At 43.3% G+C, this 19,657-nt stretch overlaps 1 protein-coding gene across 4 annotated transcripts in view; it reads right to left on the bottom strand.

Annotated features, from left to right (window-relative positions):
* Positions 1-19,657, bottom strand: part of LOC126424758 (1-phosphatidylinositol 4,5-bisphosphate phosphodiesterase) — a 449,937-nt gene that overhangs the window by 379,646 nt on the left and 50,634 nt on the right. Inside the window, exon 2 of one of the 4 annotated variants that reach the window (XM_050087500.1) lies at positions 16,455-16,512. The exons of 2 other annotated variants lie outside the window; for them this stretch is intronic. The gene's annotated coding sequence lies outside the window, so the exon portion shown is untranslated. Of the gene's footprint in view, positions 1-16,454; positions 16,546-19,657 lie in introns of all 4 variants that reach the window. One more of the 4 variants, XM_050087499.1, reaches the window with a different exon arrangement.

Below are 19,657 nucleotides of genomic sequence, written 5' to 3'. Positions count from 1 at the left end.
GGCCACTCCGAAAATTTTGAAACCACGTATATACTGTTCTAATTGAAGGTGCAGAGTCACCGTAATGTTTATGAAGCTTCTGTTTAGTCTCCTGAGGCGTTTTGCCTTTCATAAAGTAATGTTTAATCACCAAACAAAATTCTTTTTCGTCCATTTTTTGACAATAACTCGACTTCTTTCATTCACACGAATGCCAAACACAAAGAAATAGACCAATATGTCTGAAACTTTGTGTGCGTTCTTTCCAAAGATGCTACGAACTAAACATGACCCTTCGACGATAAATATAATAGACTGGCCCCGACGTCATTTTCGTGACTCCAACATCTCTGGGCTAAAGTCACGTGAATGTTGGCAAAACATGGTTGTTTCATGTTGCGCTTATGGCTGTACTCAGCGTTTTGTCGGGGGAAATAGCATTTTGTCGGGGGAAAATAGTGCAGATGCGTTTATTGAAATCTTCTGAAGTGACTTTTATACGTTTTTTACACTTGAAATAGAGTATCACGTAAATTAAAGCGTTGAAAGTGATGCCTGTAAAGTCCGACTCAAATTTTGGAAAGTATCTGTGATCATTCGGTTACAGAAGTAAGTATAACTGTTTCTCGTTCCTACTCATAGGTTCCCTAAGGCTGAAAACCGAAGGCAGCTTTGAATACAGGCCCTGAAACGGAAAAACTTTAAGCCAACAGCACATACGCGCCTTTTTGTATATACAAGTGAGATTATAATAAGGTAAGAGCACCTATAGTCGACACATGAAGAGACTTTTTTTCTACCTTCTAATACTATTAAATAAATGTAGGTTCCAAAATTATTTTCTGAAACTTCAAAGTCTCACCTTTCATCTAAAATATAATTTTTTTAAGCTGATAGTTGAAACTTTTGTAAAAATAGTAGGAACTGAGCCTTTGAAGTGCACCTAAAATTGATACTCTAAAATGGACCGGCTCCTAAAAGTCGACAATTTTGGCACCTATAGTTGGCATAATTCTCATGTCCAATTTTCTTTTATAAGCGACTAGAGCTCAAAACGCAGCGAATCCAATGTTTAAAGATTTGACACGAGTCCACTCTTACTGTTTAAAAGAATTTTAACTACATTTTACTTTAATTGATAGGTCATAGTAATTTCGTCCCGCTGCCCACCAGAGGGGCGTTCGATGTATTTTGTTAGATTTTATAAATGGTACTGTGAACAAATTCAGGTCAAATGTAGTTCTGACATAATTTTTCGCAAATAAAAATGTAATTATCAGTAAACTCTTCCGGGCTAAGTTGCCGTGGTCGATCTGTAGAACTTCTTCTCCCTGACGTTTCGTTCTCAACTACGGAGAACATCTTCCGAGGTGAGTCGACTAATTAGAACGAAAAACCAGTCCATAGTTGCCAATTTTATTTTTTTATTCACTCGATCACTACTTTAGGGCCGAGACCCATTTTTCAAATCATCATAACGTAGTTGAGAATGACGCTTCCGAATATATCAAAATGTCAAACGAACATTTACAGTACATACAGGTAACTACTAACAAGGGAACCTCCCCATCGCACCCGCCTCAGATTTAGTTATAAGTTGGCACAGTGGATAGGCCTTAAAAAAACTGAAAACAGATCAATTGAGAAAACAGGAAGAAGTTGTGTGGAACTGTGAAAAAATAAGCAAAATATACAAACTGAGTAGTTCATGGGAAGATAGGCATCATCAAGGACAGTGGGACCGCAGGAGCGCCGTGGTCTCGTGGTAACGTGAGCAGCTGCGGAACGAAAGGTCCTTGGTTCAAATCTTCCATCGAGTGAAAAGTTTAATTTTTTATTTTCAGTTTATGTGACAAACTCTTATGTTTTCATCACTTTTTTGGGAGTGATTATCACATCCACAAGAAAACCTAAATCGGGCAAGGTAGAAGAATCTTTTTACCCCTTCGCCAAGTGTACAAGTTAGGTGGGTCGACAACATATTCCTGTCATGTGACGCACATGCCGTCACTAGTGTCGTATAGAATATATCAGATGTGTTTTCCTGTGGAGGAATCGGTTGACCTATGACCTTGCGATCAAATGTTTTCGGTTCCGATTGGAGAGGCACGTCCTTTCGTCTACTAATCGCACGGTTTTGCGATGCGGTCGCAAAACACAGACACTAAACTTATTACAGTGAACAGAGATGTCAATGAACGAACGGACCTCGAGGGGAGACTAGAACCAAGGACCTCTCGTTCAGCAGCCGCTCACGCTACCACGGGACCACAGCGCTCCTAAGCTCACATTGTCCATGATGTTGCCTATATGGCCCATGGACTACTCACTTTGTAAATTTTGCTTATTTTTTCACAGTTCCACACAACTTCTTCCTGTTTTCTCAATTGATCTGTGTTCAGTTTATCAAGGCCTATCCACTGTGCCAACTTATAACTAAATCTGAGGGGGGTGCGATGGGGAGGTTCCCTTGTGAGCTCCCTCTGCAACCTCTAGAAGTGTATAACACGAACCGTGAAACACCCTGTAGAAGTCATCTAGCACAATGCCTCGGAAGCTCTCAAAGGCTCGTGAGTATAACAGGGAAGTGGGAATCAATCAGTGGGATGAGAAGCACTCTCCGTCACACACCTTGAGGTAGCTTGCACAGTACTGATGTGAATATAGACGTGTGTGAGAATAAATTATGAGCAAATTTGCGAGAGCTACAACACCCAACAGAGTAGGCACCACCAAATACTATTCGAGAATGAATTCTGATCCTGCAGCGGAGGGCGCGCGGACAAACTTGCCGGCAGGTTTAATGCCGCCGGGATGGCAGCTGGTCCCGGCAGTTCGCGTTTCGCGGGCGAGTAGGGATTGACAGAAGATATCGACATATCAACTTATCAGTATTTCCTCATCTAAATATCGACGTTTCTCACCGACACCTATTGTTGTTGTGGTCTTCAGTCCTGAGACTGGTTTGATGCAGCGCTCCATGCTACTCTATCCTGTGCAAGCCTCTTCATCTCCCAGTACCTACTGCAACCTACATCCTTCTGAATCTGCTTAGTGTATTCATCTCTTGGTCTCCCTCTACGATTTTTACCCTCCACGCTGCCCTCCAATACTAACTTGGTGATCCCTTGATGCCTCAGAACATGTCCTACCAACCGATCCCTTCTTCTGGTCAAGTTGTGCCACAAACTTCTCTTCTCCCCAATCCTATTCAATACTTCCTCATTAGTTATGTGATCTACCCATCTAATCTTAAGCAGTCTTCTGTAGCACCACATTTCGAAAGCTTCTATTATCTTCTTGTCCAAACTATTTATCGTCCATGTTTCACTTCCATACATGGCTACACTCCATACAAATACTTTCAGAAACGACGTCCTGACACTTAAATCTATACTCGATGTTAACAAATTTCTCTTCTTCAGAAACGCTTTCTTTGCCATTGCCAGTCTACATTTTATATCCTCTCTACTTCGACCATCATCAGTTATTTTGCTCTCCAAATAGCAAAACTCCTTTACTACTTTAAGTGTCTCATTTCCTAATCTAATTCCCTCAGCATTATCCGACTTAATTTGACTACATTCCATTATCCTCGTTTTGCTTTTGTTGATGTTCATCTTACATCCTCCTTTCAAGACACTGTCCATTCCATTCAACTGCTCTTCCAAGTACTTTGCTGTCTCTGGCAGAATTACAATGTAATCGGCGAACCTCAAAGTTTTTATTTCTTCTCCGTGAATTTTAATACCTACTCCGAATTTTTCTTTTGTTTCCTTTACTGCTTGCTCAATATACAGATTGAACAACATCGGGGAGAGGCTACAAACCTGTCTTACTCCCTTCCCAACCACTGCTTCCCTTACATGCCCCTCGACTCTTATAACTGCCATCTGGTTTCTGTACAAATTGTAAATAGCCTTTCGCTCCCTGTATTTTACCCCTGCCACCTTTAGAATTTGAAAGAGGGTATTTCAGTCAACATTGTCAAAAGCTTTCTCTAAGTCTACAAATGCTAGAAACGTAGGTTTGCCTTTCCTTAATCTTTCTTCTAAGATAGGTCTTAGGGTCAGTATTGCCTCACGTGTTTCCATATTTCTACGGAATCAAAACTGATCTTCCCCGAGGCTGGCTTCTACTAGTTTTTCCATTCGTCTGTAAAGAATTCGTGTTAGTATCTTGCAGCTGTGACTTATTAAACTGATAGTTCGGTAATTTTCACATCTGTCAACACCTGCTTTCTTTGGGATTGGAATTATTATATTCTTCTTGAAGTCTGAGGGTATTTTGCCTGTTTCATACATCTTGCTCACCAGATGGTAGAGTTTTGTCAGGACTGGCTCTCCCAAGGCCGCCAGTAGTTCCAATGGAATGTTGTCTACTCCTGGGGCCTTGTTTCGATTCAGGTCTTTCAGTGCTCTGTCAAACTCTTCACGCAGTATCATATCTCCCATTTCATCTTCATCTACATCCTCTTCCATTTCCATAATATTGTCCTCAAGTACATCGCCCTTGTATAGACCCTCTATATACTCCTTCCACCTTTCTGCTTTCCCTTCTTTGCTTAGAACTGGGTTCCCATCTGAGCTCTTGATATTCATACAAGTCGTTCTCTTATCTCCAAAGGTCTCTTTAATTTTCCTGTAGGCAGTATCTATCTTACCCCTAGTGAGATAGGCCTCTACATCCTTACATTTGTCCTCTAGCCATCCCTGCTTAGCCATTTTGCACTTCCTGTAGATCTCATTTTTGAGACGTTTGTATTCCTTTTTGCCTGCTTCATTTACTGCATTTTTATATTTTCTCCTTTTATCAATTAAATTCAATATTTCTTCTGTTACCCAAGGATTTCTACTAGCCCTCATCTTTTTACCTACTTGATCCACTGCTGCCTTCGCTACTTCATCCCTCAAAGCTATCCATTCTTCTTCTACTGTATTTCTTTCCCCCATTCTTGTCAATTGTTCCCTTATGCTCTCCCTGAAACTCTGTACAACCTCTGGTTCTTTCAGTTTATCCAGGTCCCATCTCCTTAAATTCCCACCTTTTTGCAGTTTCTTCAGTTTTAATCTACAGGTCATAACCAATAGATTGCGGTCAGAGTCCACATCTGCCCCTGGAAAAGTCTTACAATTTAAAACCTGGTTCCTAAATCTCTGTCTTACCATTATATAATCTATCTGATACCTTTTAGTATCTCCAGGGTTCTTCCATGTATACAACCTTCTTTCATGATTCTTAAACCAAGTGTTAGCTATGATTATGTTGTGCTCTGTGCAAAATTCGACCAGGCGGCTTCCTCTTTCATTTCTTAGCCCCAATCCATATTCACCTACTACGTTTCCTTCTCTCCCTTTTCCTACACTCGAATTTCAGTCACCCATGACTATTAAATTTTCGTCTCCCTTCACAATCTGAATAATTTCTTTTATTTCATCATACATTTCTTCAATTTCTTCGTCATCTGCAGAGCTAGTTGGCATATAAACTTGTACTAGTGTAGTAGGTGTGGGCTTCGTATCTATCTTGGCCACAATAATGCGTTCACTATGCTGTTTGTAGTAGCTAACCCGCATTCCTATTTTCCTATTCATTGTTGAACCTACTCCTGCATTACCCCTATTTGATTTTGTGTTTATAACCCTGTAGTCACCTGACCAGAAGTCTTGTTCCTCCTGCCACGGAACTTCACTAATTCCCACTATATCTAACTTCAACCTATCCATTTCCCTTTTTTAAATTTTTTAATCTACCTGTCCGATTAAGGGATCTCACATTCCACGCTCCGATCCGTAGAACGCCAGTTTTCTTTCTCCTGATAACGACATCCTCTTGAGTAGTCCCCGCCCGGAGATCCGAATGGGGGACTATTTTACCTCCGGAATATTTTACCCAAGACGACGCCATCATCATTTAATCATACAGTAAAGCTGCATGCCCTCGGGAGAAATTACGGCTGTAGTTTCCCCTTGCTTTCAGCCGTTCGCAGTACCAGCACAGCAAGGCCGTTTTGGTTATTGTTACAAGGCCAGATCAGTCAATCATCCAGACTGTTGCCCTTGCAACTACTGAAAAGGCTGCTGCCCCTCTTCAGGAACCACACGTTTGTCTGGCCTCGCAACAGATACCCCTCCGTTGTGGTTGGACCTACGGTACGGCTATCTGTATCGCTGAGGCACGCAAGCCTCCCCACCAACGGCAAGGTCCGTGGTTCATGGAGGGGGGGGGGGGGGGGGGCCGACACCTAAGTTGACCATATATACAGAAATCGACAATCGACCAAGTAGCGAGTATCGATAGCGATATTTTTTACTGTCAGCCTGTTCTTTACCCATAGGTACTACTCATCACACCTAATTTCTTGTCCATTGCAGCTACTGCTGCGGAAGCAAAGGGAATTGCACAGCAAACATAAACATAGCCAAAGCCTTGCAGAAAAACAAAAATCACTCGAAGCGAAATGTAGTGTGTGGAGGGCTATGCGAGAAGCGTTCAATGAATTCGAAAGTAAAGTTCTACGTACTCACTTGGCAGAAAATCCTAAGAAATTTTGGTCTTATGTCAAAGCGGTAGGTGGATCAAATCAAAATGTCCAGACACTCTGTGACCAAAATAGTACTGAAACAGAGAATGACAGACCAAAGGTCGAAATACTAAATGTCTTTTTCCAAAGCTGTTTCACAGAGGAAGACTGCACTGTAGTTCCTTCTCTAGATTGTCGCACAGATGACAAAATGGTAGATATCGAAATAGACGACAGAGGGATAGAGAAACAATTAAAATCGCTCAAAAGAGGAAAGGCCGCTGGACCTGATGGGATACCAGTTCGATTTTACACAGAGTACGCGAAGGAACTTGCCCCCGTTCTTGCACCGGTGTACCTTAGGTCTCTAGAAGAGCGTAGCGTTCCAAAGGATTGGAAAAGGGCACAGGTCATCCCCGTTTTCAAGAAGGGACGTCGAACAGATGTGCAGAACTATAGACCTATATCTCTAACGTCGGTCAGTTGTAGAATTTTGGAACACGTATTATGTTCGAGTATAATGACTTTTCTGGGGATTAGAAATCTACTCTGTAGGAGTCAGCATGGGTTTCGAAAACGACGGTCGTGTGAAACCCAGCTCGCGCTATTCGTCAACGGGACTCAGAGGGCTATAGACATGGGTTCACAGGTAGATGTCGTATTTCTTGACTTCCGCAAGGCGTTCGATACAGTTACCCACAGTCGTTTAATGAACAAAGTAAGAGCATATGGACTATCAGACCAATTGTGTGATTGGATTGAAGAGTTCCTAGATAACAGAACGCAGCATGTCATTCTCAATGGAGAGAAGTTGTCCGAAGTAAGAGTGATTTCAGGTGTGCCGCAGGGGAGTGTCATAGGACCGTTGCTATTCACAATATACATAAATGACCTTGTGGATGACATCCAAAGTTCACTGAGACTTTTAGCAGATGATGCTGTGGTGTATCGAGAGGTTGTAACAATGGAAAATTGTCCTGAAATGCAGGAGGATCTGCAGCAAATTGACGCATGGTGCAGGGAATGGCAATCGAATCTCAATGTAGACAAGTGTAATGTGCTGCGAATACATAGAAAGATAGTTCCCTTATCATTTAGGTCCAATATAGCTGGTCAGCAACTGGAAGCAGTTAATTCCATAAATTATCTGAGAGTACGCATTAGGAGTGATTTAAAATGGAATGATCATATAAAGTTGATCGTCGGTAGAGCAGATGCCAGACTGAGATTCATTGGAAGAATCCTAAGGAAATGCAATCCGAAAACAAAGAAAGTAGGTTACAGTACGCTTGTTCGCCCACTGCTTGAATACTGCTCGGCAGTGTGGGATCCGTACCAGATAGGGTTGATAGAAGAGATAGAGAAGATCCAACGGAGAGCAGCGCGCTTCGTTACAGGATCATTTAGTAATCGCGAAAGCGTTACGGAGATGATAGATAAACTCCGGTGGAAGACTCTGCAGGAGAGACGCTCAGTAGCTCGGTACGGGCTTTTGTTAAAGTTTCGAGAACACACCTTCACCGAAGAGTCAAGCAGTATATTGCTCCATCCTACGTATATCTCGCGAAGAGACCATGAGTATAAAATCAGAGAGATTAGAGCCCACACAGAAGCATACCGTCAATCCTTCTTTCTGCGAGCAGTGCGAGACTGGAATAGAAGGGAGAACCGATAGAGGTACTCAGGGTACCTTCCGCCACACACCGTCAGGTGACTTGCGGAGTGTGGGTGTGGATGTAGATGTGGATGGATACTACCGATCTTTGCAATCTAAAAATAAATGTCCTACAATGGGCTTAATACACTGAAGAGTCAAAGAAACTGGTACTCCTGCTTAATATCGTTTAGGGCTCCCATGAGCACGCACAGTTGTCGCAACACGACGTGGCGTGGGCTGGACCAATGTCTGAAGTTGTGCTGGAGCGAGTTGTCACCATGAATCCTGCAGGGCTGTAAGACTACGAAGGAGTAGAGATCTCTTCTGAACAACACGTTGGAAGGCATCCCAGATATGCTCAACAATGTTCATGTCTGGGGAGTTTGGTGGCTAGCGGAACTGTTTCAACTCAGAACAGTGTTCCTGGAGCCACTCTGTAACAATTCTGGTCGTGTGGAGTGTCGCACTGTCCTGCTGGAATTGCACACGGCCGTCGGAATGCAGAATGGACATAGATGGATGCATGTGATCAGACAGGATGATTACGGACGCGTCACCTGTCAGAGTCGTATCTAGACGTATCAGGGGTCCCGTATCACTCCAACTGCACACACACGAGCGACACCATTACAGAGCCTCCAGCAGCTTGAACAGTCCCCTGCTGACATGCAGGATCCATGGATTCATCACGTTGTCTCCATACCCGTACACGACCCTTCTCCACTCGTACAATTTGAAACGAGATTCGTCCAGTGTCGGTGACGACGTGTTCGGGCGAGGCGTGAAGCTTTGTGAAGTGCAGTCATCAAAGTTACCCCAGTGAGCCTTCGGCTCCGAAAGCCAATGTCGATTATGTTTCGTTGAATGGTTCGCACGCTGACACTTGTTGATGGCCCAGCTCTGAAATCTGCAGCAATTTGCGGAAGGGTTGCACTTCTGCCACGCTCAACGATTCTCTTCAGTCGTCGTTGGTCCCATTCTTGCAGGATCTTTTTCCGGCCCCAGCGACAACGGATATTTGATGTTTTACCGGATTCCTGATTTTCACGGTGCACTCGTGAAATGGTCGTACGGGAAAATCCCCACTTCATCGCTACCTCGGAGATGCTGTGTCCCATAGCTCGAGCGCCCACTATAACGCCAAGTTCAAACTCACTTAAATGTTGTTGACGTGCCATTGTAGCAGCAGTAAAACACCTGCGCTATACACTTGTTGTCTTATATAGGCGTTGCCGACCGCAGCGCCGTATTCTGCCTGTTTACATATGTCTGTATTTGAATACGCATGCCTATACCAGTTTCATTGGCGCTTCCGTGTATTACTTCATATTCAGCACTACAAAAAAGCATCAGATTCGAACACAATTGTTTCTCTACTGCATATAATGAAAGTTTGTTACTTCCGTGTATCATTCCTACTCGAGCATTACAAATGATAGGTATGACGTGCAAAACGACCACGTTTGCCGACAGCAGTGTGTGAGAAAGGTGAAAATCACCACTCTCTGCTCCCAACAATGAAGCAGAATGTGTGCTCTCCTTAGTCCCCGAGTGCCTGGATCAAGGAGAGGCAGATGCACTGTTAAAGTATCGCACACTTGCCACGAAACTTTCACACATTACTGCACTGGCATTAATGGAAAACGGACTCTTTTTCTCTGAAATGTTTATGCTTAAGTACAATATTTCATGAGCGGAACACACAATACATACAAGTGGTTCACTCCCGAGATTTCTCTGTCGTAGCTATGTGCCAGAAGCATCGGTATTTTCGGCTCGATAATGTGGTTTTCCGTTACAAATTTCAATACGTTATTTTTTTTGAAAAAATTGCACGTCCGTAGCCGGCAGCTCCTAATCACTGGCTGTGGAGTAGGTAGCTTTCATACCGGGTCGTGCCAGCACATTTCGACGGATTCTACTAATTATGAAAGTACTTACGGCGCAACCACTTTTCAATCAGCTTTTAGACAGCACAGCAGTTAATCACAATATTCGCATCGCCGAAGGCTGAACTCACCGAAACTCCGACTGACGCACAGCAGAATGCACGCTGCTATGCAGCGCCCATCTATTCACCAAGAGCCGAGACGAAGATATAAACAGTTTCACGTGACTGACTACCACGACCACCCTTTCAGGCGAAAGCAGGAGTGTCGAAAATCTTTTGTCTGCGCTGTGCAGTTGGCCGCCGCGCTGACGTCACAGCGAAGCGAGCGGTGCTCGTGGGAAACGGGAAACACTTTATTGTGAACTTGATATTTAATTTCGTGCTCGCTCGTGCAAATACCGAACTATTTCTTCTATCTAAGTTGATTCATAACTGTTTGTTCATTAAATACACTCCTGGAAATTGAAATAAGAACACCGTGAATTCATTGTCCCAGGAAGGGGAAACTTTATTGACACATTCCTGGGGCAGATACATCACATGATCACACTGACAGAACCACAGGCACATAGACACAGGCAACAGAGCATGCACAATGTTGGCACTAGTACAGTGTATATCCACCTTTCGCAGCAATGCAGGCTGCTATTCTCCCATGGAGACGATCGTAGAGATGCTGGATGTAGTCCTGTGAACGGCCTGCCATGCCGTTTCCACCTGGCGCCTCAGTTGGACCAGCGTTCGTGCTGGACGTGCAGACCGCGTGAGACGACGCTTCATCCAGTCCCAAACATGCTCAATGGGGGACAGATCCGGAGATCTTGCTGGCCAGGGTAGTTGACTTACACCTTCTAGAGCACGTTGGGTGGCACGGGATACATGCGGACGTGCATTGTCCTGTTGGAACAGCAAGTTCCCTTGCCGGTCTAGGAATGGTAGAACGATGGGTTCGATGACGGTTTGGATGTACCGTGCACTATTCAGTGTCCCCTCGACGATCACCAGTGGTGTACGGCCAGTGTAGGAGATCGCTCCCCACACCATGATGCCGGGTGTTGGCCCTGTGTGCCTCGGTCGTATGCAGTCCTGATTGTGGCGCTCACCTGCACGGCGCCAAACACGCATACGACCATTATTGGCACCAAGGCAGAAGCGACTCTCATCGCTGAAGACGACACGTCTCCATTCGTCCCTCCATTCACGCCTGTCGCGACACCACTGGAGGCGGGCTGCACGATGTTGGGGCGTGAGCGGAAGACGGCCTAACGGTGTGCGGGACCGTAGCCCAGCTTCATGGAGACGGTTGCGAATGGTCCTCGCAGATACCCCAGGAGCAACAGTGTCCCTAATTTGCCGGGAAGTGGCGGTGCGGTCCCCTACGGCACTGCGTAGGATCCTACGGTCTTGGCGTGCATCCGTGCGTCGCTGCGGTCCGGTCCCAGGTCGACGGGCACGTGCACCTTCCGCCGACCACTGGCGACAACATCGATGTACTGTGGAGACCTCACGCCCCACGTGTTGAGCAATTCGGCGGTACGTCCACTCGGCCTCCCGCATGCCCACTATACGCCCTCGCTCAAAGTCCGTCAACTGCACATACGGTTCACGTCCACGCTGTCGCGGCATGCTACCAGTGTTAAAGACTGCGATGGAGCTCCGTATGCCACGGCAAACTGGCTGACACTGACGGCGGCGGTGCACAAATGCTGCGCAGCTAGCGCCATTCGACGGCCAACACCGCGGTTCCTGGTGTGTCCGCTGTGCCGTGCGTGTGATCATTGCTTGTACAGCCCTCTCGCAGTGTCCGGAGCAAGTATGGTGGGTCTGACACACCGGTGTCAATGTGTTCTTTTTTCCATTTCCAGGAGTGTAGTTTATTAACTACATTTCATGTTACACCATTTTTTTATTCGCTGAGTTATTCAGCTCCCTTTGTAATTCTGTAATGGCGTTTTTCATTCAGCCTTTATACTGTACTTCTAAGCTCTTATGTAGACAAATTACCATGTCTGCTGCTGTCAGATAAAATATTGCCTCTTATTTCGTGTTACACATTTAACCTGCCTATATTCGGAATGTTAAGCAGCCGGTCTATATTTGCGGCTAATAGATGGCTCTTTTGGTATAACGTTCACCTGCCCGCAACTGCTAACGCGGAGCCTCAGCTCGGATATAGTGAAGCCCTTAGTGACCCGCCTCTATGTTTTCTATTTTAATATTTTGTGACTGAAGTGTTATCGCTTCATATTTATTTTATACGTGACAGGCCAGTTTTAAATGTTTTATTTTCGATGAAGGCACTCTTAGAAGTGGCCGAAACCTAGGTTAAAAATACTTCATTTTCGAGACCAAGGGCTTCAATTGTTTTAATTTTAGCTTATAGCGGTCGCTGACAGCGCAGTCATGTTTAAAGCTTTATTATAGCCTTTCATTCTTGCCCCAACTCACTCGATGGCTTTGAATTCGCAGTGGTACGGAAGAATTCGAAGAACAATTGAAAGAAACGCGGACGATAAGTAGTTTAGACGAGAAGAGAATAGAAGCTTTCGAAATGTGGTGCTACAGAAGAATGCTGAAGATTAGATGGGTAGATCACATAACTAATGAGGAGGTATTGAATAGAATTGGGGAGAAGGGGAGCTTGTGGCACAACTTTACTAGAAGAAGGGATCGGTTGGTAGGACATGTTCTGAGACATCGAGGGATAACCAATTTAGTATTGGAGGGCAGCATGGAGGGTAAAAATCGTAGAGGGAGACCAAGACATGAATACACTAAGCAGATTCAGAAGGATGTAGGCTGCAGTAGGTACTGGGAGATGAAGAAGCTTGCACAGGATAGAGTAGCATGGAGAGCTGCATCAAACCAGTCTCAGGATTGAAGACCACCACCACCACCACCAACAACAACAACAACAACAACATCCAGACGTTACTTCCGGTTTGTCCTGCATTCAACCGTGCCTCGTCCAAATAGTAAATAGGTCTTCCTTTATCTCTCTCTCTCTCTCTCAATTTAGTAATTCGTAAATAACTCCGCCTCCATAACATTATGTCATCCCTACCTGTCGTTATGCTGTCGCGTCCACGCCAAACATATTTAAAACGCATTTCTTTTAATAACTTGTAAAATGTAATCCAAATCTCGATCTTCATACACGATATCAAGCACTTTGTCAATTGTTGGCAATTCCTTACGAAAAAGTGTACTTTCCTTCCTATTGCATTTTTATCGATGTTGCAACACTTTCTAAAAGCTTCTGTCGTGATTTTTCTTTCGTGGGAGACTTCAAAGAGTGTGTACCCTTGTATTCACTACACGACACAATGATGAATGACCAAGACCTGTAGATGCAGCTGTTTTCAACAAAAAATATCGGTCACTGATTGCTCTGAATGCAACAGCTCCTTTTTACACACGTTAGGAACCATGTGTTTCTCTGCAGAATTTAATGATTTCTTCTTTGGTCGCTTCTTGAGTGGCCTCAAAACTGATATGTCGACCTCGCTCGCTGTATCCGTGCAGGATGATATAACCGGGTTTAGTCGCACGTGATCCTAATTGGGGGGTGGGGGGAGGGGCAAAGAATATCTATTGGATGGGCACACAAACAATGGATGCTAAATGTGATCACGAACACTGATACTTACGCTACGAATGAAAAAGTCTTTAAAACGTGATGAATTTTACAGTCAGATTTTAAGATCATTATACCCGCAACGGACCGAGACGGTGAAGTTTGGCGTATGAACTCCTGCCCGGAAATGTGTTTCCCGTTACGCCCACGACACCAGTTCCTGGTAATCCAAAATCTGCCGCAGCCACAACCCGCACCAGAGGGTCTTCCTCAGTAGCCACAAGCTTATCGTAAATCGAGGATTTCACGTGCTCCCACTGGTAGCAGTCTAGCGACTTCAAGTCGGGAAGACGTGCAGGCCAAGCTATCGGCCTCCCACCACCTATTCACCGTTGTCCAAATCCCTGGTGCAGATGGTCTCTGACCTCAGCTGAAAAATGTGATGGTGTACCATCGAGCAGTAACCACACGTTTTGACGCATATGCAGTGGCAGATCTTATCTTCAGACATCAGGTGATCGGTGAATGTCGGACCAAATACCCTAGTCATTGGTGCAGAAAATTTCGATGATATTTGGTTTGTGGGGCGCTGAACTGCGCGGTTATCAGCGCCCGTACAAATTCCCAACCTTTCCTCAGCCCATTCTCGCCACTTTCTTGAATGATGGTGACAACACAAGCACCCAGTCATCTCGAGGCAGGTGAAAATCCCTGACCCCGCCGGGAATCGAACCCGGGACCCCGTGCTCGGGAAGCGAGAACGCGACCGCGAGACCACGAGCTGCGGACTGAAAATTTCGTGTTTCACATTAAATTGAAGATAATCCTTGGGTTACGAATATAAGAATATATTCGTTAATTATTGGGAAATAAGGCTGTTACATTTTGAACAAATAGTGATGATGTAAAAATTTTTGCTGGTTTGTGGAAAACCCATTTTGAAGCCGCGGCTGTGTACAAAATGCATGTTGATTCTCGCAAAGAAGGAAACAGCAACCACTGACAGGCAGTGCTACTTTTTTACACAAATAAATAGCATTATGGACAGCTGCTATTTGCGGTTTTTAATCTTCCGCGCAAACAGAGCGGTGTATTTGTCTGTGGCATCGCAGCTCCCAAACGAAACTTCCGATTTTAATGCAGTTTCTTTTTTTTTTTTTAATTTGAAAGCTAGTTTGATCTGGATGGTTCGTAGCTATGTTCCATTAAGTGGACATTGTACGCGAAATTCTTTGAAATTTGATATTTTCTATTTTCCACTCCACAATGCACTTTGCACGTTCTTGAACATTTTGGTATATAATACATTAAAATCGGACAATTGTGAGACCTTCAAATAATATTTCGAATGTTGACGTGTGACTGTCAAATTTCACGGTAATGCATATACTGCCACAATAGAGCAGTCATATCCTGGGATATAAGCCATATGTTCTCCTATACAAAAACTTGAGTGTGAAGGAAATGTCAAGAAAAGGATGGGACACGTCTGCGTAACGTAAAAACCAAGCTGAGCAACATAAAACTGTCTCATGGCAAGACAAGATGTGCTGGAAGACTAACAGACAATGTAATTGATGAATTACAGGAATATTATGGGGAGGCCATTAGAGATAGCTGTAACGATTTGGAAAAGATGGAAAGAGCTGTGTGGAGCACTTTCTTTAATCGAATATCAACCGATGAAAAGTCTTGTCATGCTTTGTGTCCACCTCCACCAAACACTTGGTGTAAACATAGGCAAGCTTAATTTTCTGGCACCCTGTATGAATTTACACATAAACATTCTCTTCCTTTGGCAGTAATGGAGGCAATAAAACCTATTTGCACAGATTTGGCAAATTCTGAGCTGCTAAAGAAGTGTTTACATGGGAAGACCCAGAATGTGAATGAGTCCTTCAATAATGTTGTGTGGTGCCGGGTGCCTAAATATGTATTTGTTGGCCTTATGACTCTAAAGTTAACAGTGTCTGATGCTGTAATAACTTTTAATGGTGGGAACTATGAAAGAATTAAGGTTCTGGAGAAGTTAAGGGTAAGATTTGGACACAACACAGGTGAAGGACTGTGGGAACTGCATGAACTTCGTGTATGTGAAGCAGAGTTAGCTGTTCAGCAAATGCCAAAAGAAGCAAGAAAGAAAAGGAGGCAAGCAATGGGCTGTTGTGACACTGAAGAAGATACGATACGGGCCATGGGCTAGGGCAATGGTAGTGCGTAAAAGACACAGAAATGTAAGTCTGTATAAGAATTTGTAATAAAAAAAAAGTTTTAAACCTCAATATCTCTGAACTAAATTTTTTGCAATAAATGACCCGCTTTCTAAAAAAGTACTGATGGTAGAGACACGAAATTTTCACAGCATGCCAAGTGTGAGATTCAATACATATAGAACTAGAATAATTAAAATATCCAGAGTTGTTTTGTTTATATGTTCCTTTATTTACAAAATTCTGTAAAAAAATTTAGTGTTTGAAAAAAAGAAAGAAAACATGCCCCACAATACGATTTTAGTATTAATTCTAGTTCAGTGTATCTAGAAAGGTGCCGTGCATTAAATAATTATGGAAAATTTTAAGTTGGTCTCTTAAAATGTTTCCAAGATAATGGGTCAAAAAATTCGATAATTTAATATTGGTGACATAGGACAATGTCCCAAGGTCTGTTCGACTGTTTAAATTTCATCAGCGAAGTTAAGCAAAAATGTTTGCGTCCAGCCTCTCTTTATACACGCTACGTAATACATATAGTTACAGCAAGTTACTTAGTACATGATTGTATATCTCAAAAACATCTAAATAAAAGTCCGTGAGAACATACGTTTTACCTTTGGCGGCTGACCGACAATGATGATTTTTGTCTTTTGAAGTCGCCCCTTTCAGCACCTACAAAGCAGAAAACGGGTGATTGCGACTCATCTGTAAAAGAAAAACATACGCTGTCCCAGACTTTTTTTGTAGTTCTTATTGAGTCTACATTTCAGTACAAAATCAAATGATTTTTTTCATGATGGTTTACGCAGCCTATTGTAAGAGATCGCAATGGCGGCACACTTTCTTCCGACGTGATTTAGAATTATCACCACTACTGATGCTTATGTTGGATAAATTAAATAAATATCGACCACAACATTAGTCACTGAATATGTGTATGAATTTAAAAAAAAGAAACACGTAAATCGAATATGTGAACAAAATAGAAAAGAAAAATGCCGGAATGATAATTTTTTGTTTAAACTCAAAACAGCAAGTGTGATATCGCATGGCCGAAATCTTGCACATGTAACAATATTTGTGAAAATACAGGGTTATTCTAAATGATGGACCTACTTTCAAAACTTCGTATTTATTTAATAACAAATCCAAAATGAACAAGCGTTACACCCATGAAAGGACGACGTTTCGAAGTTTTTTTACATAATGTTTGATATCAATTTAAAAATTTGTAATTAATTAGTTCTCTTTGTCATTGGGGTTGAGAGCCTGTACAAGTTACAATCGGTAGGGCTTGGACAGCAAACGCTGTCTCAGAACTTTCCATACAGTTGGTTGGGGCATTCCAAGTTCTCGGCTGGCTCTACTGGTACACTTTATGGGAGTACGCACGAAACTTTTTCAATCCGTCGGACATTATCCGCTGACACACGCGGTCGGCCTGTGATTTTTCCTTTGCACACACTCCCTGTCTGTTTAAATTGCTTAAACCAACCAAGTTGGTAGTTAAATACCGAATCCGGTACGAAATGCCCGCTGCAGTGAAATTTGCGGCTCACTTTTCGCGGACTCAAGAACGCAGAAAACCTTGGTCTCCACAGCCTCTATCTCACTCACGACTGACAGTGAAAAGGAATGACGGCCCTATTGTCGCGCGGACTCTACCGGCCGCTTCTGAAACCATCACCGCCCGCCAAAAACTTTGAAACTTCCTCTTTTCTTTGGTGTAATGTTTGTTCATTTTGGATTTGTGCTTGAACACACATGAATTTTTGAATATGGGTCCATGATTTAGAATAACGCTGTATATCTATTGTCAGTCCGCAGCTCATGGTTTCGAGGTTATTTCTCGCTTCCCGAGCACGGGGTCCCGGATTCAATTCCCGGCGGGGTCAGAGATTTTCACCTGCCTGGAGATGATTGGGTGCTGTTGTGTCGTCTTCGTCATTACGGTCGGAGGAAGGCAACGGCAAACCACCTCCATTAGGACCTTACCTAGTACGGCGGTGCGGGTTTCCCGCATCGTTCCCCTACGCGCTGTTAAGAGACGTGGGACTATTGTCAGAATACGCAGTTTTCGGGGAGGGATAATCTTGCGTCGCTATTTCGCGTTCCGTCCCGGAAAGTATTTGTGTGAATGTGGAGACAGAGCGTTGATCGTAACGCGTCTACTAGTAAAATATACAGTTTAAAAGCGTGAAATAAAACTTAACCTTTAGCTTCCCAGTATTTTTTTTCTTTTTTTCTTTTGGTCGCGCACTGTCCTAGATACGGCCTGACAAACCGCTATATTTAAATAACCATAAAATTTACATTCTCAAATTTCACTAAAACAATTGTTTTTTAAGTAAAAGATTACATTAATACCATGATAATGATGAGGTCCTATACTCCGAGGAGCGTAGGGGACGATGCGGAACACCCGCACCGCTGTTCTAGGCAAGGTCCTAGTGGAGGTGGTTGACATTGCCTTCCTCCGACCGTAATGGGGATTAATGATGATGATGATGATGACGATGACGACGACGACGACGACGACGACGACGACGACACAACAACACTCAGTCATCACGAGGCAGGAAAAATCCCTGACCCAGCCGGAATCGAACCCAGGACCCCGTTCTAGCGAGAAGCGAGAACGCTACCGCACGACCACGAGCTGCGGACTATTAATACCATACAAAAACTATATTCAAATAAATTTTAACGATTATTTTTACAAACAAAATACATTTAAACAGAAAACTGCACGAAACTAACATAACATTACATGATAATGATATAAAAACTCAAATCCCGAGCACTTAATTTTACTTTTTGCTATTTTTTCATTTATTAATTGTTAAATATGTAACAATAAACACGTAAGAAACTCCCATAAAACATTCAAAAAATGAAAATTGTATTGGTTTGGTTTGGTTTTAGTTTCCTTCTCAGGGGTTTTCTTTGCACTCTGCAAATTCTTGGTGAGTGTCTAAGGCATATTGGCTTCTTGCAACAATGGCAAACATAAGGTGTCTCCTTCTCAGTACACAGAGTATGTTTAGCGTTTTTCCAGTCGTTTTACGACGTCCCCTGCTCTTGATCCTGCTACATCGCCAACTTTCATAGGTGAACTTCAAGGCTCGCAGGCCTACCCGAAATCCAAAATTAACTCCTGCTATGATGCCAAAACGTCTTGCATGGGCTAAGGAGCAAAGGCATCAAGATTGACTACTGGAAATCAATGAATATCATTAAATTAGACAGTATTTGCCTTGATACAGTAGTAAAGTTCCTAATTTCTAGGCCAATCCAAAGCAAATGTTATCGCTTTTTCATTTCTTTCAGGTTTGCTTTGGTGATGAGTCCACATTTAAAATTTAGGTAAATAAATCTCATTATGTACGAAGGCACCGTGATGAAACGTATTGTCCGGACTGTATTGCGCAGATTGTGAAACATTCCACCAAAGTCATGATGCAACCTGTTGTCAACGGCAACTGTACTTGGTTGGGGGAACAATGCAACGAGATGTTAAGCGGGAGATTACTACTTCAAAAGAATGGTTCCTAAAGGTGAACCATTTGTTTTTATGCAGGACGGAGCACCGTGCCACACAGCGCGATCGGTAAAAACTTTTCTTCCATAAGAAAATATCGTTTTGTTAACCAGCGGAAAGGAAACAATCACCACAAAAATTCACCTTAGTCGAAAGATTATTCAAGTCTGGTATCATAACCCACAGATGCAGGACACTGTACAAGCCTATACTAACAGTGTGCGAACACGAACTGTAGCGTTAATATCTCCTGAAGGTTGCGTGACAACGTATTAA

The sequence above is a fragment of the Schistocerca serialis genome, chromosome 10, assembly GCF_023864345.2.
Source record: "Schistocerca serialis cubense isolate TAMUIC-IGC-003099 chromosome 10, iqSchSeri2.2, whole genome shotgun sequence".
NCBI lineage: Eukaryota > Metazoa > Arthropoda > Insecta > Orthoptera > Acrididae > Schistocerca > Schistocerca serialis.
This window is presented reverse-complemented; position numbering and strand designations above follow the sequence as displayed.